The sequence below is a fragment of the Piliocolobus tephrosceles genome, chromosome 10 (genome assembly GCF_002776525.5).
Source record: "Piliocolobus tephrosceles isolate RC106 chromosome 10, ASM277652v3, whole genome shotgun sequence".
Lineage (NCBI taxonomy): Eukaryota > Metazoa > Chordata > Mammalia > Primates > Cercopithecidae > Piliocolobus > Piliocolobus tephrosceles.
In genome coordinates this window covers 71,333,129-71,358,884 of record NC_045443.1, presented here as the reverse complement: position 1 = coordinate 71,358,884, position 25,756 = coordinate 71,333,129, and the positions used below count along the sequence as shown (strand labels likewise).

Sequence of the window (25,756 nt, the reverse complement as noted above, 5' to 3'; positions counted from 1 at the left end):
CTAAATTTGTACAGAAGATTTTCACATATTTGGAATTTTTAAATGTGAGGCTATATCTGTACTTTCATAGCACAGAAGTAAAATTTAATTTTCTAACATATTCCAAAATATTCCTAGGGAACAGTTTCAATATGGGGAGCCTCTTCATTAAGAACACATTGTTCTTAGTAAAAGTGTAACAAAAATCTATCTCTATAATAAAACTAAAAGTACTAAAAATTCTTCAAGACAGTAAATAAAGTATATTCTTGGGTTTTATTTGAAGTCTATTGTTATCAAAATTTCAAATGTTATGTAAAATTATTTTTTACCATAGCTCACCTTTTTTTGCTTTGTAAACATATTGTTACATCTATAAAATAATATTGCCATAACAAAGGAATAACACTTTCCATTTTATTACAAAACTTAAAAAAAACCTGGTACATGTAAATATATAGTGGAAATAATTATTCCAATATATTTGCATAGACCTCAATATAATTCATATGTAATACTTATCATATAAACTTGTTGAAAATAGTGTTTTATACATTTTATTTTAAAATGTTATAAATTTAAAAAAGTAGCTTTTTGGGCTACAGGTAAAAATCTTCAAAATGGTGACACAATATTAAATATTATTGAGAAATATAAATGTAGAAGCAAAAATGTAGGGAATAATATTGTTTGTTGTATAAGATTTTAAGAGTCATTTATTGCTCAGGTGCTTCAAAAAAGTCAAAGGATTTTCAAAATGTTAACTATACTAAATATGACTATATATTTTTCACTATAGTATACAGTGAACTTCTTTCTGTAATTCTTATTTCACAAAGGTTTATTGATAAAATGTAGTCTACATAAAAATTGACTTTCCATTTTACAATGTAGAATACTTAATGCATATTTGTACCGTAGCTATTTCTTTTGTGAAAGAATCTTTCATTTTGTGCCGTGTGTGTATATGTGTGCATATTAACACAAAAATCTTGCATAAAGTATAAAAGAATCACATTTTAAGATAACGTATATTAACCCAGGAGCAGTGGTTCATGCCTGTAATCCCAGAACTTTGGGAGGTTGAGATGGGTGGATCACTTGAGGTCAGGAGTTCAAGACCAGTCTGGCCAACATGTTGACAACCCATCTCTACCAAAACCACAAAAAAAATTAGCTAGGTTGGTCGCATATGCCTGTAATCCCAGCTACTCAGGAGGCTGAGGCAGGAGAATTGCTTGAACCCAGGATGCAGAGGTTGCAGTGAGTTGAGATCAAGTCACTGCACTCCAGCCTGGGTGACACAGCAAGACTCTGTCAAAAAAAAAAAAAAAAAAAAAAAAAAAAAAAAAAAATTAAATGGAAACACTTATTTATTTATTTCTCATCTAGAACAATATGATACATTTGACTTTCACTGAGAAGAGCAAGTCACTCATACTTTTTGCTTTATCTCCTCCAAATTGAAGACCATTTTTTAAGTCATGTTGACAGCCATGTTAAGAACAATCAACATAGGTCTTTTAACATGGTTAAGGACCTGTGTTTATGCTTAGCAATGCATAACATCTTTCAACCAACAACCCCAATTATTTTTCTCTTAAACACTGTATAACAATACAATAAAAATTAAGCCCATTTCCCTAATACATGCACACTGTTTACAATTTTGTGCTCATACAACTGTACTAATATACTCTGCACAAAAAAATAGACACATACATTGATAAGATATAATATTTTCATGTACCTTCGGGAGTAGACACTGCACTTTGGATGTCACTTCTCTAAGGCACCAAAACTTTTCCTTTACCAAAACTTTGTCCAATCCAAGAATGTACTGATTCACATTAAATTAATTAACAAATGAATTACAAACTGCTTTTTCAAATGGCCTTTGCATGTCTCAAATTCCTATGTATTTGATAACACAGGTGGGTATCTGCTAATTATTCTGTTATTTTTTTCCTCCCAAAATGCTCCATGCTAGTAGATTCCAAGTGGCATACAGAGTAAGTTCACGTTCTATTAATAATATCAGAAATTGAGGTTTAGGAATTGCTACCATATGAGGGTTGTAATCTGACCAATTAACTCATTCTTAGCTAAGCCTCCCAAAACATTTGTGTTCCTTATGGTTGCAAAAGGTGTGACATTTGATGTGTATTTGCATGCATACACACACATTGGTTAAAAAACATGTATCAACATACAAAAATCTTGTAAAAGAGGTCAAGTTTCCTTCAGCCTTCATCCTTTTCATTTTGTTATGATCTGCCAAATTCTAAATAACATCTGCCATTAAGAAGGTGGTTGCAGTTAGATAAAACAATTTTTATTTTCTTGAACTACTTAGTAGATTTAATATGCAAATATTCAAATAGGAGCTGAGCAGGATGAATTCTCTCTCTCTCTCTCTTTCTCACTCTCTCTCCACTGAGAGGAGGAAAAAGAATCTGGTGCTATCCAATCTGAGAATAAGAAGATGAGGAAGGAGTAGGAGGGGCATATAGACTAATGGAGCCAGCAGAAAAGGCCCAGGTCTCAGAATTGAAAGCTTACATTCATTTTAACTAGGTTTCAAGAGGTATTGACTACCAGCTCATATGTAAATTGCATTATTACTATTCATACATAAAAGTGAGGATTTCAAATGTGTAAAGATGACTTAACATATATATATATATATATATATAGTTAAACTGTAGGATTGCTAACATTTTCTTCTGTAGGGAGAACAAGTAGTCACTAAGTTAAACATCAAAGTTGGATTGGCATTTAACACTGTTTTGATCTAAGGTAGACATAGGTAGAAAAGAGCATATATAATTGACTCAAATAATTGTTGTATCTGCTGCTGACTTTTGCCATACAATGTTCTCCTCTATATATTGTAAATCTGTTAACATTCTACATAGTTTAATAGGATAGTTATTATTTGTCTGGCATTTTGACTTATTCCAGAACCTCATCTAAAGTGCTCAACTATTGCTGAAAGACTATACAAGATCAGAAAAGTAATCATTAATGCCTAAAGATATATCTTCTAGACTACATCCTCTCCAATTACATAATAGAATATGAAGGATGACATCAATTTGGCTTATGCCTTGAGTTGGAAAATTTTATAAATAATTCAGTGATTTAAAGGGCTTATACAAAATATTTTACTTTGATATTTTCTTTGTTGATATTCCATCAGTTGAATTCCTGGAAAAGACCACAACCGAAGATTTATGGAAACCAAACATAACACATATTGCTCTTACATGGAGGAACAATACCTAAAACACCACAGAATAAAATTATCCAATAAAAATGAGTCAGGAAGCTTAGATGACCTAATTCTCACATGCTTTTGGAATAAGTTGTCAGCAGTGGAGTCCGGAGACCTTATGTAGAGCAGAAAAATTTCAAAATAAAGGCAGTGTCCAAGTATTATGGACATAAATCAGAGATAGCCCAACACCTTATGACCAATGCAAAAAGGCAACAGGTGTTTGGAAGAGGAAACAGACTTTGGTTTTTCTTTTGACTACTTGGGTGAGTGTAGGAATGTTATTTAAAATAATAACTGCTAAGGATGAAGAGGAAAAAAACCATCAGAGAAATCAGCAATGTAAACTAGGTACATGCAATATAAACTATATCAAGTTCAACTATGGCTTAAATACATAACCATAATAGAAAGAGGAGAATTCATGTAAGAGAATCAGTCAACTCTAGGAAGCAAAGTTGAATACAGTACTTAATTCTATAATATAACTTTAGCTGCACCATACATTTGGAGACTCACGGGGACAGTTGTGGATAAAGAATATAGTGGTGTCTCCATGAGGAGTTTGCATTTGTGAGTCAGAGACAAAGGCAATTACCTCATATGTCAAGTAAAATCTCAGACACTCCTGGAAACACTTCTTGACCAGTCTTGCTCAGTGGTTATCCTACACATCTTTGGGGTAATCTAGCAGTCATTATTTCTGCCTTCATAGATGCTTGATTCTATAATTCATGGTTTACTATCTCAACTTACCTTGATTAGAAACTTCAGGAACACATCTGTTTTACATTGTATTATACCTTGCACAGTGATTAATTTTTGATTAACTGCTCAACAGATATTTAATAAACTGATATCAAATTATAAGCATTGAAAACTGCAGGTTCCTTTTTGTCACAGCAGATTGTCTTACAAAGGACAAAATTACATGAATACAAGATTGTAGTCCAGACATATGTACTGGAGACTATTTTTAGAGCTTACTTGTGTTATTCATCTGTCTAGTCTTTGCACAGCAGTTAAAGAGCAGAATCACACCTGATAACTATCTTCTGGAGCTAGACTACCTAGATTCAAACCTGAGTTCTTCCTCAGTCTGAATGGATGATCTTGGGCTTGTCATTTATTACAACCTTTTTCTTCAGAGATGATAACAATAATTCCTGGTATCATTTGGTTGCTATGTAATGGAAACAATGACTATATCTAAAGAATTAAGGACCTTTAGAGTAAAGCAAGCATGTCATAAATATTAACTATTACTACCTGAACCATAAATCTTTCTGCCCTTTCATGTGAAAAATCTTAGATACAAAGATATTTCATCATTCAATGCCTATGGATGATGTCTGCATCTTGGGAATCTCTAGATTCTGGAGTACAGCATTTTTGAAGCCAGTGAGCCTGAAGCGAAGCAACTTGTGGGCCATTGATGGAGAGATACATGTATTTCTAATTATTCAAAGGCCTTTTTGCTGAGCAACTACAAAATCATGAAAAACATTCAGGTCTCAGAAATTACTAAAATTATAATTAGGACATTATGAATGTGATCTTTATTTTCTTCCATACATGTCCTTCTTGCTGTTTCTAAACTGACAGCCTTACTCTGACACATAGTCCACATGGACATAAAGATGTTAAAATCTAATCTAAGGCCATACTTAAAATATTTTAAATCTATTTTTCCTTTGGTAAGGTGTAAAATACCTACTATCTTACATTCATGTCATAGAAAAATTGATAAATGACTTTAATATATCAAAAATTTACTAAATAATCAAGTTTTAACTTTGTTAAAACAAGGATCACTCAATCACAAAAAAACTCACTATATTAGTATGATATGGATTCATATATGTATATGTTTATATATACACACATGTCTCTCTAAATATGAAAATATATACTTTAAGCATGACAATTTAGGAAATCGTACTAAGTGCAGTATCTCCAAAATTCAAATAAAGAACATCATAATGTAATTACACAGTTTTGTTTGGTACATAATATTATTAAAACAATGGCAATAAGATTAGTGAGAGAAGAGTCCATATCTTATTTTTCTTTCATGGCCTGATATATATAATAATAGTTTCTCAAATAAAAACTATGTTTGATATTATATAGGCAAGAAATACCATTGACAGAAATATTGGAAAGCAAAAGCATATCCAATCATAAGGACATACAATTTAGAGTATAATACACAAATTCTGGTGAAATGATAAATATACCAGTTTTAGAGAGTAATATATGTGCTTTAAACTTGAAAGATAAAATATTAGAATCAGGATCAAAAGAGATGTGATTGTCTCTAAGTTGGTGCTTAAACTTCATAAACAGTCTATGGCCTTTTTGTTAGTGTCCATTTTTCAAATTATAACTTACAGTTCAGGAATTCAAGAGAAATATAAGGCCGTTACTCAAAAGGCTACTTCTATTATCACTTATTTTTTGTTTAATTCAAGTTTTAATATGAATGCTCTTCAATCACTAGGAAAAAAAGATAATATGTGGTGTAAAACATGAGAAGAATAACTTTTTATCGAATACACTTTAGGCTTCATGGAAGTTCTGGAATTAGTCCTTGTGATTGCAAAGCATTATCATTATTAACAATGATGTAATTATAAGTAGGTGCATGATCTTAAGCATACAGATGGAGGAATTAAAAGAAAAAAATGTACTATTTAATGTCAATGAGTGGTTTTCTTAAAAACTGTAATTTAATAGAACTGACTAAGAAATATAAAAATCTAAATGAACAGTAATCATTAAACCAATTAGTCAAGAAAATGTCTAAACCTCCTCCTGGCAAACCAAATCAGGAGCACATGATTTTATCAAACTTTCAAAGAAGAAATAATACACATTTTAAATCAGTCCTCTAAGGATGACAAAAATATCTCTCTAACTCATTAAATGACTTCTGTATATTTTTAATTCTAAAGTAGTCAAAAATAATACAAAAAAAAAACAATAAATTATTCTTCCTCATTAACTTACATTCAAAAATCCTAAGTAAATCACATTTAACAGTGTATTAAAATATTGAAACATTAACAAATAGAATTCATCCCTAGAATCCATGCCTGGCCTATTTTAGAAAATTTATCCATACCTATCAACACATTAATGTAAAAACAGAGAAAAATATTACTATCTAAATTAAACCCAGAAAATCATGTAGTAAAAATTGGGAGTGGATATTAGCAGGACTTCTTCTATTTAATATTTCACCTAGAGCCCCAAAAAAGTTAATATTTTCTAAGTTCTCTCACAAAACAAGATATAAGACTATTTATTTATATCATACAAATGAAGTTTAGGTCTCCTAGACCCAAAAAGAACTCTAGTTCTTCATTTTTAGTAAATTTAACTTTAAAATTAATGATTTTTATAAAATAACATTTATGAAAATGTATGGATCTGTTCTTCAGTCATATGAGCCATTTCAAGTGCTCAGTAGCTATGTGTGGCTAGTGATGGCTACACTCAGTAGATGGAGAGTCAACTTTTCCACTACAGCAGAAAGCTCTAGGAGACAGCACTGCTCCAGAGTATGAAGAGTGACAGACATACTTTTTTGTTTTGTTTTGTTTTGTTTTGTTTTGTTTTGTTTTGTTTTTGAGACGGAGTCTCTCTCAGTCGCCCAGGTTGGAGTGCAGTGGTGTGATATAGGCTCACTGCAAGCTCTGCCTCCCGGGTTCACACCATTCTCCTGTCTCCGCCTCCCGACTAGCTGGGACTACAGGCACCCGCCACCACGCCCGGCTAATTTTTTTGTATTTTTAGTAGAGACGGGTTTTCACCATGTTAGTCAAGATGGTCTCGATCTCCTGACCTTGCGATCCACCCGCCTCGGCCTCCCAAAGTGTTGGGATTACAGGCGTGAGCCAGGGCGCCCAGTCTAAGGGAGATATTTTTAAAAGGTATTTCTTTGAGGGGAGTTGCTGGAGTACTGGCAAACTCTTTCTCTTACTCTCCAACGTCCTCACAGCTTAGAATATTGGTGGTCCTCACCATTATCACAAGCTCAGGGAGTGGGTTTTTAAAATAAACACTGACAGAGAGTAGGATGCTTTTCAGGCAAAGATTTATCTTACACCCCTAGCTTTAGCCAGTAAGAAGGCTGTTTCAGAGTACTAATCGAAGCATACTGTGCTTTCAGACACACTGTGGGAAGTCTGTCTACCAAATGACCAACTGGGTCCCTGGATAATGTTTGGACTCAAGTATCTTTAAAGGATGTATTAGTTCATTCTCATGCTGTTACAAAGAAATATCTGAGACTGGGTAATTTATAAGAAAAGAGGTTTAATTGACTCACCGTTCTGCATGGCTGGGGAAGCCTCAGGAAACTTACAATCATGGCAGAAGGCACTTCTTCACAGGGTGGCAGGAAAGAGAATGAGTGCCAGCAGGGCGGAAATGCCAGACGCTTATAAAACCACCACATCTCATGAAGTGAATCATTATCCCGAGAACAGCATGGGGGAAACCGCCCCCATGGTCTAATTATTTCCACTTAGTCTCACCCTTGACACATGGGGATTATTACAATTCAAGGTGAGATTTGGGTGGGACACAGAGTCAAGCCATATCAAGGGGTTTTGCCTAAGATTTCCTACCTGGACAAAGGTGATTCTTTAGAAAGCTGCAGAAAGCAGTCATGGGGAGTCAACTGCTCCTCTGTTGTGAATTTGAAAAGCCCATAAAATATGCACTGCTAAGAAAAGAGATTGACATCCATAGAAATCCAGAACCAGATTGCAAGAATCGGATTCTATCCATTCATATCCAGAGAAATCCAGAACCAGATTACATGAATCAGATTGGTCAAATCAGAGTTTTTCCATCCCCTGCATCTCCTCTTCCTCCATCTCCTCCATCCCCAATTCTATATAGTCAGATGTAGCAAAGTGAGTGGGAGAGAATACAAGAAAGAGTAAGATCCAATGCTTCCAAGTAAGATTGTGTATCAAGCCTTTGCAACATGTGGCAGAAATGCCTTATTTCATAGAAAAAAAAAAAAAATGTAGTCTTGAAATTTGTTTTTAAAGGGCATATCTTATAATAGATATAATCACATAAGGTACATTTTGGAATTTGTATATAACTTCCATTTATGCTAGCGACAGGCCCAGCAAGAGGCAGAAATAGTAAAAATAAATAAAGTTAGTCAACATCTCTTCTTTCCCAATGTCTCCATATCTACCTTAGACTAGATTTAAAGGTTAAGATAAGGAAATTCATTCTACAAAATAGCAGTACAATTAAAAATAATAGCAATTATTGCTGTTACATTGCAAAATAAACAGATAAAGCAATGTAACAGAATGGAAAGTCTAGATATAGTCTAAGAAGCATAAAGAAACTTTATACCTCTTATTTGAATATTATTAGACAATACTGGAAATAGTTCAATCCATGAAGAGACGGCTGATTCACTAAACAGAGTTTGAATCAATAAATATTACTGAGCAAGTGATACCTATTACCAACTCAAGGTTAAGAGTCCCACCACATAGAGGATGTCAAATAGCATAACAATGTTGATAGCCAGGAGCAGTAGTCTCAGGAAGTCAGTCTCCCTTCCATGATTTTCAGGTATTGGGTTGGCCAAGGGAAACACAATTCACACTGACATTGGAAGGAACAAAGTTTTACTCACATAGAGCAGAAACAGAGAAGGTAAGCTTCAATAATGAGCTTCAGGCTCTCAGTCAATGTAGGGGGATGGTCTGCACACATTCCTCTTGTGATTCGGATAAAGGACCCCCATTCCCTCCCTTTGAGAACCCGTATAGCACTGGGGTTGATGCACACACTTAAGTAGAACTAAAAAGCACACAAATTTGGAACAGATAAAGAAATTCCCAAACAGAGATGGGCCAAGCACAAGCTGTGAAGGCTCTTAATTTCTTTGTAAGGATATGTTCCTAATGCAAAGCACACTCTTACACAATTGGGCAGGAAAGACTATGCAAGTGACTGCTTCTCCCACGAAATACTCCTTTGAAAAAATAAAAATAAAATGATTCCTACCTTGTAGTATAAACATAAATTAATAGCTGATTAGATAGGCAAAATTATGAAATTTAAAACTTTTATGTCAAAAATATGAAATACAATAAGATGTAGAAAGCATAACACATAATATACAATACATTTATAAGTATGTATTCTATACAGATAAAAAATGAAAAGATAAGCAAAAAATGTAAAAACATTCTTTAAACACGTAACTGTAGAATTAGCATTAACATATATCATTTTAATATACCAAACTTAAAAAGAAAATCATATGTTATTAGCAAATAGACAAAGGCTAAGAAACGTAATTTACAAAACATGTAACCAAAATGATTTACCAAAGAATCCTCAATGCCATTTTAAAAATAGAGATATCTGTTCACACTCATCTACTTGGAAAAAATATTTAAGGAAATAATTTAGAAATGTTAAATTGGATTCTTGAGTAATTGAGCATTTGTTATATTACATCTATCTATTATCTATCTATCTATCATCATCTTTATCAATCTATCTGTATCTATTTTTACCTTATGCTTGGAAAAAAAACCTATGTTGAAATAAAATAAAAGTTGTTAAAACTAAGAATGCTGCAACACAAGTCTTTTTGCTTCTTGCTGTAGCAAAATAAACACTTTTTTTTTATTTGAAAAGCACTTGGAAAATTAGTATGATTAATGTTAAAAATTGTATATATTATTACATAATAATTCAATTTTGAATATTCTAAAAAAATTGCAAGTGGTTAAAAAAGCTGTATTCATTAATATTTCCACTAGTGTGTTATATGTAATAAAAATCTTGAAACATATATTCATTGATAAAAGAATACTAATTAAGGTGACCAAGACACCTTGTGAAAAACTGATTCTTTACAAACTGAATATAACAGTTGTTTCTCATTGAAAGAATAGATGTTTTGCTAATTATTAAACCTGGATATGAAATGTTTAAATATTTTTTAAAAATTTTATCAGGTTAATATTATAAAAGTTTCAGTTAAAAAGCATATTTTTTCGTAAGTGTATTTAATTGAATTAACAGGGATTTCCTTAAAGATATTTAATTGGTCCTGTGTAACTAACATGTTACTAATAAAAAATATTTAGCAAATTTTTAATTCACAATTTTTTATATTAATCTGACTTGTATTTCTAGAAGGGATATATGACGTAAATTTGAAATGATTCCAAACTTTTACATAACTTGCTACTTGAGTGACATATGTTTTGCTGTGATAAGAATTTGGAGTGTAATTCCGCCCTCCTTGAGAATGTTACATCATACCTTATCAGACTCAGTATGTGAGTTATTGACTTTCAACTACTGGACTCCAAAATTCATATGAACCCAAGAGTTTTTTAGGCAGTTTGAAAGCTTAAGCTGTTGCAGGGCTATCCTCTGTCAGCTGCTTCTCAGAAGACCAAGAGCTTAGGCTGTGGCTGTGCCTCATCCCATTAGCCTTAGAGCTAATCTCCGGCCAACACCGGCACCGCCCTCTAGTGTCTAGGGACAGTACACGTCATGCCGTCAGGGATCTCTGTAGTATTGGTCAAACCATCTCTCTCCACAGCCTTTCCTATAAAGGTATGCCTCAAACTTCAATTAGACTTAACTTTCTACAGATGCCTGCTTCCATCCTAATTGAGCAACTAGACTTTAGCAATTCTGGATCTCACTCACTATGTGGTAAATGTACCTGATCTATCAAGTGTATTCCCCGTGAGTTGTTAGTTGTTCTCATTATTCTTCTCCTCTTTAAGCATTAAAAAATACAGAAAAAAATCTATGTATGACAATAATGATGTGATTTATAAAGTTAGACTTTTGGTTGTCTTATTTTAACTATACAAAACATATCATTTATGCTTTAACAAATATTTTTGGTAGAAGAAACATCTTTCACGAGTAGCATCTCCAGAAACAAATGATTTTAAAACAAACTTAAAGAAAAATTGAACTAAAAAATTGAAATGAAATAGACAGAAAAGTATGCACACTAAAACTCTCATTAAATGACTCTACTGATTGTTCTAGGATTTTCTATTTCAATTTTTCTTTTTGATAATCATCTCTTACTCATTTTACAGTATTAAATTTTTATCTTTCTCACTAATATCTTTTAAAAGTAAGACATGACTTCATTTTTTAATACTACTCTAAATAATCTAATAGTTTAATGGTACTATGGAAAGAAAGAAATGAAACTCTAGTGAGAATTCCTCCCATAAAGTATGTATTTAACTACAGCTAATTTATTTTTTAATTTTAGTATTACTAAACTGGCATAGAAACAGGGAAAATAACCTGATTTTTATTATTTTGTTGTATGACACATTTTATGTTTGCTTTCTATTCTATTTTACTTTCAGTAGTTTCAGTAGATTTTGAAGAACATTTCTAAAAATTAATAATTATAAATTTTATATAATGCAACAAGTACTATTGAGTTATTTCAAAATGCATATTGCACATTTACAGATTTGGAACTTATTTGCCCTAGCACCATCACCAGAGGGAAAAACAATCACAAATCTTTGCTTAACATTTATATCTATGAGGAACCACTGACCTTCGGTTAGTGCTATTAAAATTTTTTGAATAATAATTTTATTCAACTGAATGACTCTGGAAAAGTCTGTTTTAAAAGGATGATACTATCTAAATTAAAAGTGCATTTATGTGTGAAAACATAAGGTCAAATATGTTTCTACTTTACATATTATCCAGAAGCCTGAACAAAAGTCATAAGTTATTACATCATAATTATTATACTTTTTAAATTGCTATTTTACTTTATATTGTGAGGCGTTAGCTCCTCTTTTTCCAATTAGCAAAAACCCTACTGCCTAGGCATTTTTTAACAGATGTGAGCGAATATGACTTTTTGAAACTTGTGTCTCTACTTAAATTTTTTTAAATGAATTTCACAAAACTTTTTTAAGATGTATGAAGAACAGTCTAGTAATCTGTATACAAAGAGTTTATAATGAAGATAGTTGTATAAATGATTTAGAAGACACTGTCACTACTCTCTCTGTTCCTCATCAAATGCTCATTAACAACAATGTCATCAAGTCTCAGAAGTACATTTGGTGTTTTGATTAATTAATTCTGACACATAAGAGTTTGGTTAAGCAATTGCTCAGCAGTTTACATATTGACTACTTTGCATTACATTAAGTATAATGAAGGATACATAAAAATAAAATATTAAGTTGGTTCAAATGTAACTGTGGTTTTTGTCATTACTCTTAATGGCAAAAGTCACAATTACTTTTGCACCAACCTAATACAAGACACATACTCATATAGGGTTAATATCTTTTTGAATTTATAGATTTATATATAAATTCAACTAAAAAGCATATATGATTTAGTTTAGGAATTTACATCACATCATTATCATATTTATCTTTTCTTATTCTTTAAAACATAGTGAGTTGTTTTTAGTTTTTTGTTTTTTGTTTTTTTTGTATAAAGATTCTTCTTCTATTCCTCTGTTGAACTTGATTCCCTGCTTATCATACCGTATCTTCCCCTGGAGAAAACTTCTATGAACAAGACTAGAGGGAAAAAGACGTTGAAGAGGGCTGAGCAAGACTCTTTCCCTATCAAATCTTAGGTCTGGCATGAGTTGCAGAGGATAAGATATCTATGCCAGGCATAGTGTGAGAAATAGAAAAAGAGGACTCTAGAAAAAAAGTTTATTTCATTTATTTTTCTTCTTAAGAAATCATGTTTTTAAATTTAGAGTTGACACATAGTAATTGCACATATTTATGGGATGTAGTATGGTGTTTTAGTGAATGCATGTATTTTATAATGATCAGATCAAGTTAATTAACATATCCATCGCTTTAAATATTTATCATTCCTTTGTTGTGACCTCTTCTAGATATCTTGTAATACACACTACATTATTGTTTGCTATAGTCACCCTTCTGTGTAATAGAACACCAGTAATTATTCTTCCTTCTAACTGTAACTTTGTATCTGCTGACCAACCTCTTTGGTTCACCTCTCTTCCCTACTCTCCTCAGTCCCTGGTAACCACCATTCTACTCTTGACTTTTATAAAATCAGCTTTTTTAGATTCCACATCTGAAGTTATGTGATATTTGTTTTTCTTTGTCTGACTTATTTTACATAACATAATGTCCTCTAGGTTCATCTATGTGGCTGAAAATAATAGGATTTTATTTTGCTTTATGGCTGAATAGTATTCCATTTTGTATATATACGTAAAATATTTTGTTTATCCATTCATCCTCTGATAGACATTTAGGCTAATTTCACATTTGGTATATTGTACATAGTACTGCAATAAGCATGTAAGTACAGATACCTTTTTGACATACTGATTTTATTTCCTTTGGGTGTACACCCAGTAATGGGATTGCTGGATCATTTGGTAGTTCTATTTTTAGTTTTATGTGTGTGTGTGTGTGTGTGTGTGTGTGTGTGTGTGTGTGTGTGTGAGACCTCCATAGTTTTCCATAATGGCTGTACTAATTTACATTTCCACCAGCAGTGCATAAGTTTCCCTTTGTCCACATCCTTGCCAGAATTTGTTATTTTTTTTTGTCTTTTGAATAATAGCCATTCTAACTGAGATGAGGTGATACCTCATTGTGGTTTTGATTTGCATTTGCATTTCCACACATTTACAGCCAATTGCTTTTCAACAAAGGCACCAAAAACAAAAACTGGGGAAAGGGCATTCTCTTGAATAAATGGTGCTAGAAAACTGAATTTCCACATCAGAAGAATGAAACTAGATACCTATCTGTCATTGTATACAAAAACCAACTCTAGATTGATTAAATACTTAAATGTAAGACCTGAAACTATGAAAACTTACAAAAAAATAGGCCGGGCGCGGTGGCTCAAGCCTGTAATCCCAGCACTTTGGGAGGCCAAGGCGGGCGGATCACGAGGTCAGGAGATAGAGACCATCCTGGCTAACACAGTGAAACCCCGTCTCTACTAAAAAAATACAAAAAAACCTAGCCGGGCGAGGTGGCGGGCGCCTGTAGTCCCAGCTACTCGGGAGGCTGAGGCAGGAGAATGGCGTAAACCCGGGAGGCGGACTTGCAGTGAGCTGAGATCCGGACCCTGCACTCCAGCCTGGGCGACAGAGCAAGACTCCACCTCAAAAAAAAAAAAAAAAAAAAAAAAAGAAAAAGAAAAAAATAATGAAAATGCTTCATGAAACTGGACTGGGCAAAGTTTTTTTATTAAGATCAAAAGCACAGGCAATAAAAGCAAAAATAGACACATGGGATTACATTAAACTAAACACTTTGTTCACAGCAAAGAAAACAACAGAATGAAGAGAAAACCGACAGAAAGGAAGAAATTATTTGTGAACTATGCATCTAACAAGAAGTTAATATCCAGAATACATAAGAAACTCAACTCAACAGCAAAAAAATCAAACAACCTGGTCAAAAATGGACAAAAGAGCAGAATAGACATTTCTCAAAAGAAGACATACAAATGAACAACAGATAGTTGAAAAAATGTTCAACATCATTAATTATCAGGGAAATGCAAACCAATACTTCCTTTGCTTGTTCACTATCTAGTCATTCATTCATTCGTTCATCCAGTCAGTCTCATCATCTAATTTTACATTTAGTACATAAAGCTGAATTACAATTGCTCTGATATCTAGAACCTTAAAACCTGCAACAAAGTAGTCAGATAGGTACAATTATAATGAATTCATGATTAACTCTTCAAGGAAATGTATTTTGAGTGTTAAGTACAAAAATGAGGAAACTATTAACTGACAACAAAACTCATTTAAGGTTTTCACGTTAAGGGAAAGATCAGGCCTTAATGAATGAGTCATCTAGGAAGGAGGTGAGAAGAAAAGATAAACAATTCTGTAGATTAAAAAAAGGAAATGTTTTACTTTATTCCTCATTACTTGTTTAAATGAATGTAAGTTCCTGGAGTTTCAGACACAAATATGTTCCAAATATTCATTCATTTAAATAATTTTCTTTAATTCAGCAAGGAATGTACTAAAAGAGATTGGTGTAAAAGAAATTGTGATTTCTGCCGTTACTTTCAATGACAGAAACCACAATTACTTTTGCACCAACCTAATACAAAAATGCTACCTTTTTAGCATAACAATATATTTAACAAATATTATTTTCAAATTAGTAAGCCATCTTTTTAAATTATCTTCAATATTTCTACATTTATACTATAAATAATGTAAATTCTATTACACATTTTAAAAGAACTATTGGCTGTAATAAAAGTCTTATCACAAAGAAATAAAGTTAAAAAAGCTTTTTGAATGTTGTTTCAAATTCTCTAGGTGAAACATTAACATCAAACAAATAGTTACATTACTTTTAACTAAATTTAGCAATTGCTAACTGAACTGCTGTCAGTGTAGCTACCCTCACAATCCAAAAGTTTCTGCTCAAAAGATGTCCAAGGAGCTTCACTTAACCTCCAAAAGCATGAAAAAGATCAATTTTTGTATTTATTACATATGTAGTAAGGTGTAAAAATATGCTTACAACAATGAACGCCTATGGATAAGAATTAAACCGAACAGAAAGGAGTGGAGAAATCTAAATATCCAAGGCCAGAGAGAGTCCCCACATCACAAATCTTTGTTGTTTTTGATAAAAGTTCATCTCAATCAATGAATTATTAGTAGGAATTTGAAAAAATGGTTGTATATAATTTATAATGGGCACACACACAGAGCAATGTTACATGCAGTCCAATGTGAATGAGAAAGAAATATGAACATGCTTCTTTCTTATATTTATTTCTGTGAGAGAATTGGGAATTGACAAAACATTTCATAGTATATTTTCCTTTTTAAGCTTTCCAAATTTAGATTATCTTTTAGATATGCCTGATAATGTATTGTCTGTGAATGCATATATGTAATCTGAATATTTTGAAATTAATGCCATAGATTTTATTTTAAAACAATTCATATTTAGGTGCCATTGCCTATTATTCCTAGAATTCTATAAAGTAATTTCCATTTGAAATGTTTTGTTTATTATGTTTATACTTAGAAAAATTTGATGTAACCCCAGCTACCCCAGAAGGCTGAGGCAGGAGAATCGCTTGAACCCGGGAGGTGGAGGTTGCGGTGAGCCGAGATTACACCATTGCACCATTGCACTACAGCCTGGGCAACAAGAGCGAAACTCTGTTTAAAAAAATAAAAAAATAAATAAATAGATAAATAAATAAATATATTCTACTATATATTTCTTCTTAAAAATGATGTCTCTGAGCAGTTCATTCTGTAAAAGTATAGATTAAAGCTTACTACAAAATTATACTGATTTTTTTATGGTTTTAAGCAAACATGTTTCCATAATTTATTTATCTACTTATGTATTCTTTTGAGACGGGGTCTTGCTCTGTCACCCAGACTTGAGTGCAGTGGCGCTATCTCGGCTCAGGTTCAAGAGATTCTCCTGCTTCAGCCTCCCAAGTAGCTGGGATTACAGGTGCCTGCCACTGTGCCAGGCTAATTTTTGTGTTTTTAATACCGACATGATTTCACCATCTTGGCCAGGCTGATCTCGAACTCCTGACCTCGTGATCCACCCGCCTTGGCTTCGCAAAATGCTGGGATTACAGGCATGAGCCACCGCGCCCAGCCTCCATAATTTATCTTATGGCATGAGGCTGTGACAGGTGCTAAAAATCATCTATGTAACCCTCTCAAAGCCTTCTGTTTCTACTGACAGATGTACAACATTTGGTAGATATTAAGGAAAAAAATCATCCATCATAAAGGGATGAATATCATCCAAAATTAGTACCACTCATGGAGGGACTGTTGTGGAGAAAATAGCTCTACAGATTTTTTTGGGTAGTGAACTAAATATTAACAAAAGAGAAATAAATATTATTGAATATTACATTTTGTATTATACAAAATATACAAAATCTGCTGTAAAGTCATGTATTTATGATATTAAGCAATATAAATATTATAATATATGCATATATTATTATATATTATATATTATTATGTATATATTATATATATAACAATATATTGATCATATACTTGAAAATTGCTTGAGTAGATTTTAAGTGTTCTCATCATACACAAAAAATAATATGAAGTGATGTATATGTTAATTAGCTTGATTTAGACATTCGACAATGTATTTAGATATAAAAACATAATGTAATGCACTGTAAATATGTACAATTTTTATTTCTCGTTACGAAATACAATGTTTTTTGAGACAGGTCTCTTACTGTCACCCAGGCTAGAGTGCAGTGGCACAATCTCCATTCACTGAAACCTCTGCCTCCTGGGCTCAAGTGATTCTCCTGCCTCAGCCTCCCGAGTAGCTGTGATTACAGGAATGTGCTACCACGCCCAGCCAATTTTTGTATTTTTAGTAGAGACGGGATTTCATCATGTTGACCAGTCTGGTCAATACATTTTTTAAAATCTTCAAAAAAATAAAAAAGAAAGAAACCTAAATATATCATAATTCAAGTCCTCTGTCTCACATATTATAACATATAGTCTAAAGTGATAGCTATATCCTTTGCTTTTCATTACTTCTAAGGGTAGGCATCGCATCTTGATATTTATTTATTTATTTATTTGTTTATTTATTCGAGCCTATGATATTTAAACCTTTGCTTGTGGTAATTCTTTGAGTCCCAGTTGTAATGTGCATGTCTCCAGACAGGACTTTTCTCTCATTCTGTTAAAGGTCTTGCTGACTACGAATTAGGGACTACCTTAAAATACATTTTCAGCAGATTCTTCAGGTGGGTGGTTATGAGTTGAGAGTGGGTGATTAGAGATTTTTTGTTTTGTTTTGTTTTTGTTTTGTTTTGTTTTGAGATGGAGTCTCCCTCTGTCACCCAAGATGGAGTGCATTGGCGCAATCTCAGGTCACTGCAATGTCCACCTCCCAGGCTCAAGCAATTCTCCTGCCTCAGCTTCTGAGTAGCTGGGATTACAGGCGCGCACCACCACCGCCCAGCTAATTTTTGTATTTATAGTAGAGACAGGGTTTCACCATATTGGCCAGGCTGGTCTTGAACTCCTGAGCTTAAATGATCCACCTGCCTTGGCCTCCAGAAGTGCTGGGATTATAGGCGTGAGCCACCACAACCAGTCTAGAGATTCTTTATAGCAGTGCTCTTTGTTTTGTTTTTTGTACTTCTCCTCTCAAGCTAAGGCTGAGACAGACATGGTTCCCCATCACTATGCTGCCTGTACATAGTGGGTTATTTCTTCATTCACTTGCTGAGAAAAATGGACTTTTTTTTTTCTGAGAAATCCAAGCTCTGACTTCCTTCTTGCACAAGTCCTGGGTATTTTTTCCTGTCCTTCTTGTCACCAAAGGGCAAAAGGACAAAAGTTGGCCTTAGGACTTACTAGTTTCTCTAAAGAATTCCCTTTGTTTCATGGTATACATTTCTGAAAATTATTAATTAACTTCTTGACAAAAAAAGAAAAAAGAAAAAAGTTTTCCTCCCTCACTTAACGTCCTCATGCCCCAAGATTCTTAGATGCCCTTTACTGGAAAATATTTTCTGGTTATAGTATTTAAAAATACATCTAAAACAGTCTTTCCCCATATTTGCCGAGTCAGAGAGAAAAAAAGAGATATGATAGAAAAGAGGAGAAAGAGGCCACTAAGACTTGCCACCGAGAGAGTAATTCAAGGTATGTAGGCTCAGAAATTATTTCACTCCTGATACTAGTGCAGGGGGATTTATATTCCAGATGCTTTAATAGGAAAACATATCTGAAAACTAGGCTTTAAGTTAAAAGATTCCACTAGGGTACAAGAGTGTTCACTACATTAATATGTGGTATAAATAAAAACTACATGTAGAGCAAAGCGTATCTGCTCTTTTTTTAGCTGTAGATCTGAGAAGGGAAATCAGTTACAATAATATTCAGTAGAGCCAAGAGTCATATATCCAAATGTATACCTCTAGCAAGAATGAAAAAAGAATGAAGCTTTTACAGAATAATAAAATATGCATTATTCATAGGAAATAGAGAAATAATTATCTTAGATAATCATCTAGTTGGGATAATGAAAACAATTTAATGAAAGCGAAATGCAGAATAGAGACTATAAAATAATATTCACATATCCTTAAAATTAAAAAGTTAAATATAACCAGAAATTTACAAATAAAATGTAACCTGAAACTTAAATTTTAAAAAGTAAATGTAACTAGATGTTTATGTCATAATGGTACATGCTATATAAGTTATGAAAGTATGTAGAAGTAAATAAAGAGTACTTCTATATGAAAGATTCAATAATGTTGTGGATATTTCTCTCTCTTCTCTCTGTCTTCTCATCTTAATATATACAATAATGTAATAATAAATGTTAAAACTTTTTTAACTGGGCAAAACAATGTTACATTCATGTGAAAGAATAAACAGAAGAAAATACCAAGAAAATAAAAAAAAGCATATTACCAGACTTCACAAATATAAAATTACAATGATTAAACTTTTGGTGTATATATAAAAATGATTAATGGGCTAGATTAATGAAACATAGTAAAATGTATAATTTAGTTTATTACTAAACTGTTTTTATTATTATATCTCTCTGTAATTTCTAAGTGTTTTGAAACAGTTTTCTATTTGGTTTTATAAATGATATAATGAAATATTTTCTTGGCATAAAATCATACATATGTTTCTAATATTAATCTATGGTTCATTGAATAGATAATATAAATGTTGATCTATACTCTCTTTGAACTAAATACTGTACCATCAGCCTTGTTTAGATACGTTTATCTGGAGCTATCCTCACTTTAAAAATTTATTTTCTGGGATAAGAGATTTTTCCACAATAAACAGGATGAGGTCTGTGTACAGAAAGGAGGAAAGGTCAATGTGTAGAAAGTCAGAGATAATGGAATGATGGGGAAGGATACTGGTCAATGTGTCTCTTAATGTCCAGGGATATGTGACCCTTGGGTTTCAGCCCCAAATATGCAATTTTCAGCCTCTGTTTTCTTAGTATCTCTCATGCCTTCTTCTGTGTACTGTAGTGTGTTAGTGCCTAACTGAGTGATTGACAAAGTAAGTGTTGAATAAATACCAACTTTCAATCTCTGTGCCTTCCTTTGCACATCACATTCCTCATCATCCTTCCCAGCTCCAGAACACTTCTAGGAAGTTTCTTTTGTCTTATAAGCTGAATAACTTGAGGACCCAAACTTGAAAATATGAAAACCTGAATTCTATTAATTCTGTTAATTCATATTAGCCTCTTCCGAGTAGCTGAATAACTTGAGAACCCAAACTTGCAAATACGAAAACCTGAATTCAAGTTTGTCTTTTCACTATAAATCAGCTGTTGTACATCCTACATCTTTTATCCCAGAAAATAAACTTTTAAAGTTAATGTAGTAGTGGGGGTAGGCTAATATGCAAAGCAGTAAGTACAATAGTTAATTTATAGTGATCTTCCAATAAAATAATGGTGCCTTTCCAAAAAAAATGTAGATCTTAAGTCTCCTTACCTGATATAAAGACACTGTAAAAATACTTCTCCTTCTCTTAACAACAACAATAAAACAATAATAATAAACAGTATCCCAGATGGATGAAGCAGAGGCCGGTTCCTTCTACTGAATATAGCATTTAATAATATGAGCCAGGTGACACTGTAACCGCCCAATGTGTTCACCTTGTTCACTGCCTAGACAGAGCTGATTTATAAAGAAAGGGGAATTGCAATGGAGAAAGTAATTGGCGCAGAGCTGGCTGTGTGGGAGATTGAAATTTTATTATTAGTCAAATTAGTCTCCCTGAATTCGGAGATCAGAGTTTTTAAAGATAATTTGGCGGGTAGGGGCTTGGGAAGTGGGGAGTGCTGATTGATCAGGTTGGAAATGGAATTAGCAAGGATGGAAGTGAGTCTTTCCTGCTGTTTCCTGTTCCTGTGTGGAATGGCAGAACTGGTTGAGGCAGATTACCAGGCTGGGTGGTATCAGCTGATCCATCGAGTTCATGGTCTGCAAAATATCCCAAGCACTACTTTTAGATTTAACAATAGTAATATTATCCCCAAGAGCAATTTAAGGAGGTTCAGACTCTTGGAGGCAGAGGTTGCATGACCCCTAAATTGTCATTTCTAATCTTGTAGCTAATTTGTGAGTCCTGCAAAGGCAGACTGGTCCCCAGGCAAGAAGAGGGTCTTTTCAGGAAAGGGCTATTATCAATTTTGTTTCACAGTCTAACCATGAACTGAATTCCTTAACAAAGTTAGTTCTACCTATGCCAGGGAATGAACAAGGACAGCTTAAAGGTTAGAAGCAAGACAGAATCAGTTAGTTCTGATTTTTTTCACTGTCATTATTTCCTCAGTTATAACTTCGCAAAGACCATTTCAACACTACCTGTCAGTACTTATTCTTAGAGTTGTGACTTAATAAAAGAGTCTCAGGTTCACACACTTAAATGAAGAAGGCCCCAGGCTTCATTTCTAGGCCCTGGTACCAGTATTGTCATTTGTCTTGAGGAAATCTTGGCCCATTGTATTTTCTTATTATTTACTGTATCAATAAGTATTATTAGGTTTAAGAGAAGAACAGAAAAACTAAAATAGCAGTGACTAAAATGAGATAGAAGTTTATTTTGTATCATGTAAATGTCCAGGTAGAGAGTCCAAGACTGCCATTACCATCCACTGTCTGAGTCCCAGGCTCCTTCTCTCTTGTATATCTGCCACAGATAGACTTTAACTTAGGGCCTTAGCTGTTTCCACTTGCATACTACACAGCAGAGGAAGGCAAACGGTAGAAAGAGGCAAGGAACACAGTCTTATGTCTCCAGAAGTTTCCAAGACTTGACCACATGATACTGCTGCTTCTAGTTCATTGACTGAACTTAGTCAAATGGCTGTATCTATCTCAAAATAAGTCTGAGTTATAGTCACCTTGTCTTGTACTCAACTAAATATATTGAGCTACTACCACTATAGAAGAATGAAAAAAATGGACATTGATAGTAAGTTCACTTTGTCATACCCAATGACTTGTAAAAGTACACTGTGTCTGTTGTTGTTTTGCCCGTAGAGACACCTCCTATTTTCTGTGAGCACGGGCATGCTTTATAAAATGAACTTGTTAACAAAAATTTTAAAGGGTTGAAAGATTTATGAGAATCTTACCTTGTGGTCAAACCTTAAAACTGGGGAGATATGTCTATAAGGTTTTATTAAGAATTGGGTTTAACATTAATAGTATACTAATGTAAAAGTGAAATTTGGCTTATTTGGTATAAAAATCATACAGAAAGCATTGTCAAGTATGAAATGGCATTTGGCTTTCTTTGGGCTGTACTTGTATAAACAATTATTGGCGGGTGTTCCAAAATTATGAAAAACTCCTGTAATTATGACATGACTTAGTGTATGTTATTAATAATTATAATTGTTATGTAAAATTATTGCATATCACAGAAGTAACCAAAATTTCCTTATCAATTGTGGCTTTAATAGTGGCTAAGACTTTTTATTATCCATGGACAATTGTTTTCTCACCAGTGCAGTAAAAGTTTAAAAATGCTATGGTGACATTAGGAAGTTACCCTATATGGTCTTAAAAAAGGGGGCATGAATAACCCACCCCTTGTTTAGCATATATTCAAGAAATAACCATAAAAATGGCAAATCAGGCTGGTCACAGTGGCTCATATCTGTAATCCCAGCACTTTGAGAGGCCGAGGCTGGTAGATCACCTGAGGTCAGGAGTTCGAGACCAGCCTGGCCAACATGGTGAAACCCCGTCTCTACTAAAAAAAAGAATACAAAAATTAGCCTGGCGTAGCAGCGGACGACTGTAATCCCAGTTAATCGGGAGCCTGAGGCAGGAGAATAGCTTGAACCCGGGAGACGGAGGTTGCAGTGAGCCAAGACTGTGCCACTGCACTCCAGCCTGGGCGACAGAGTGAGACTCTGTCTCAGAAAACAACAACAACAACAACAACAACAACAACAACACAGAAAGGACATTCAGCAGCCCTCTGAGCTGCTCTGTCTGTGGAGTAACTATTCTTTATTCTTTTACTTTCCTAAGAATTTATCTGGGATCAATTTGTATACAGGTAGAGAGCCTATCAAATTATTTATGCAGGTATATAGAAGGAAACAAAATACAAAATTTTTCATTTCTATGTATTATTATTGATTAAAATACAATTTCCTTCTTGTTCATGCAAATCATGCTATATTTTCTACATTTGTGCTTAAAAAGAAAAATAACCCCAATGACTGCTCATTGTTAGAGACAACCATAGTGTTTTCTCATGGAACATAGATGATTTCACAATAAATTAACATTAGACGAGGCTACTCTGAGACCAAGATGGGGCCAAACCAAAACAACAGCTCCTCATAATTATGTTCAAATGCAGACCAAATGATAATATGTCTAAATAACAAACAAAATGTCCTCTTCTCCCAGTAACATAAGTAACTTCTGCTTTTCAGACTATTACATTTTTTTCTGCCTTCCTAACTTCTAGATAAAATTATTAAGACACTCATATAACCACCTCTACTTTTTCTACAATTCAGAACAAAATCATGCTTTATTGAATCGTCTCCAAATCCCTAAATATAAGCCCAAGCCTGTAAGAAGCCTGTATTTAAACCTTTTACTGAGAAGCTGTGTGTCCACACCTCCAAATCCCATGTTCTACTTGCTCCCTTGTTTCAGTGAGCCAATAAGCTCACTTTTGGTTCCATTGCACAGTGATCCTGCTTTCTTTGATTGAAAAGCATCAACATAAACAATGCTCCTGGATTTAAAAATGGAATTATGTTTTGATAAACCTCTTGTAAATTGAAAATATTGTAAATCAAAAGTGTTTTTTGATTTGTAAATAAAAAATCAATTTTGATTTGTAATTCAAAATTGTTTGTTGATATCAAAAAACACTTTTGATTTATAATATTTTCAATTTATCACAAGTTTTTCTGGATATAACACCATCTTCAGCCCAGAATTGTAGCAAATCTGCAATTTTAAAGGAATTTTCACACCATTTTAAAGGAAATAAATTGTAGGTTGAACAATTATAAGTTGAGGGTTGTCTGCATTTGTAAGTTTTGAAATGTCCAATCCATTGATTTTATTTGTTTTGATAGCTTCTGTGTTGTTTTATTTCACAGAGGTAATTAACTTCCAGTATTTGAGAGATCAAAAAGCTAGCTATATATATTTATGACCGTATTTTTGCAGTAGATTCTTATGGAAATGTTTTATTTTTTACCAACTGAAATAAATGATGCTAATTGCTACTAGTTGGTGAATTTTTTCTTTAATTTTTTAAAAAAAATTTGTGGGTACATTGTGTGTGTGTATATACATATACACATATGAGTTACATGAGATGTTTTGACACAGACAATATGAAATAAGCACATCATGGAGAATGGGGTTTTCATGCTCTCAACCATTTGTCCTTTGAGTTACAAATAATCCAATTACACTCTTTATTTTAAAATGCACAATTAAGTTATTGATAATAGTCACCCTATTTGCTATCATATAATAAGTCTTATTTATTCTTTCTAACTACGTTTTTTGGTACTCATTAACCACCCCCACCTGCCTTCAACCCCTCACTACCCTTCCCAGCTTCTGGTAATCATCTTTCTACTCTCTGTTTCCATGCATTCAATCGTTTAGATTTTTAGATCCCACAAATAAGTGAGAACACGCGATGTCTGTCTTTCTGTGCCTGGCTTATTTCATGTAACCCAATGAACTCCAGTTCCATCCACGTTGCAAATGACTCAATCACATTCTTTTTTATGGATTAGTAGCATTCCATTGTGAATGTGTACCACTTTTTCTTTATCCATTCATCTGCTGATGGATACTTAGGTTGCTTCCAAATCTTACTTATTGTAAACAGTGTTGCAACAAATATAGGAGTGCAGATATCTCTTCAGTCTACTGATTGCCTTTTTGGGGGGTGTCTACCTAGCAGTGGAATTGCTGGTTCATATGGTAGCTCAACTTTTTAGTGTTTTGAGGAACCTCCAAACTCTTCTCTATAGTGGTTGTACTGACTTATATTCTCTCTTTTTTTTTTTTATTATACTTTAAGTTCTAGGGTACATGTGCATAACGTGCAGGTTACATATGTATACATGTGCCATGTTGGTGTGCTGCACCCATCAACTCGTCAGCACCCATCAATTCATCATTTATATCAGGTATAACTCCCCAATGCAATCCCTCCCCCCTCCCCCCTCCCCATGATAGGCCCCAGTGTGTGATGTTCCCCTTCCCGAGTCCAAGTGAGCTCATTGTTCAGTTCCCACCTATGAGTGAGAACATGCGGTGTTTGGTTTTCTCTTCTTGTGATAGTTTGCTAAGAATGATGGTTTCCAGCTGCATCCATGTCCCTACAAAGGA

The 25,756-nt window shown here is 33.5% G+C and overlaps 1 long non-coding RNA gene across 4 annotated transcripts in view; it reads left to right on the top strand.

Moving 5' to 3' along the window:
- The first annotated feature begins 10,680 nt into the window (after positions 1 to 10,680).
- LOC111552343 overlaps positions 10,681 to 25,756 on the top strand; it is a 573,045-nt gene continuing 557,969 nt past the window's right edge. For 3 of the 4 annotated variants that reach the window (XR_003306615.1, XR_002734613.1, XR_002734615.1), the window contains exon 1: positions 10,681 to 10,885. This is a non-coding gene — a long non-coding RNA (uncharacterized LOC111552343). The other variant, XR_002734612.2, reaches the window with a different exon arrangement.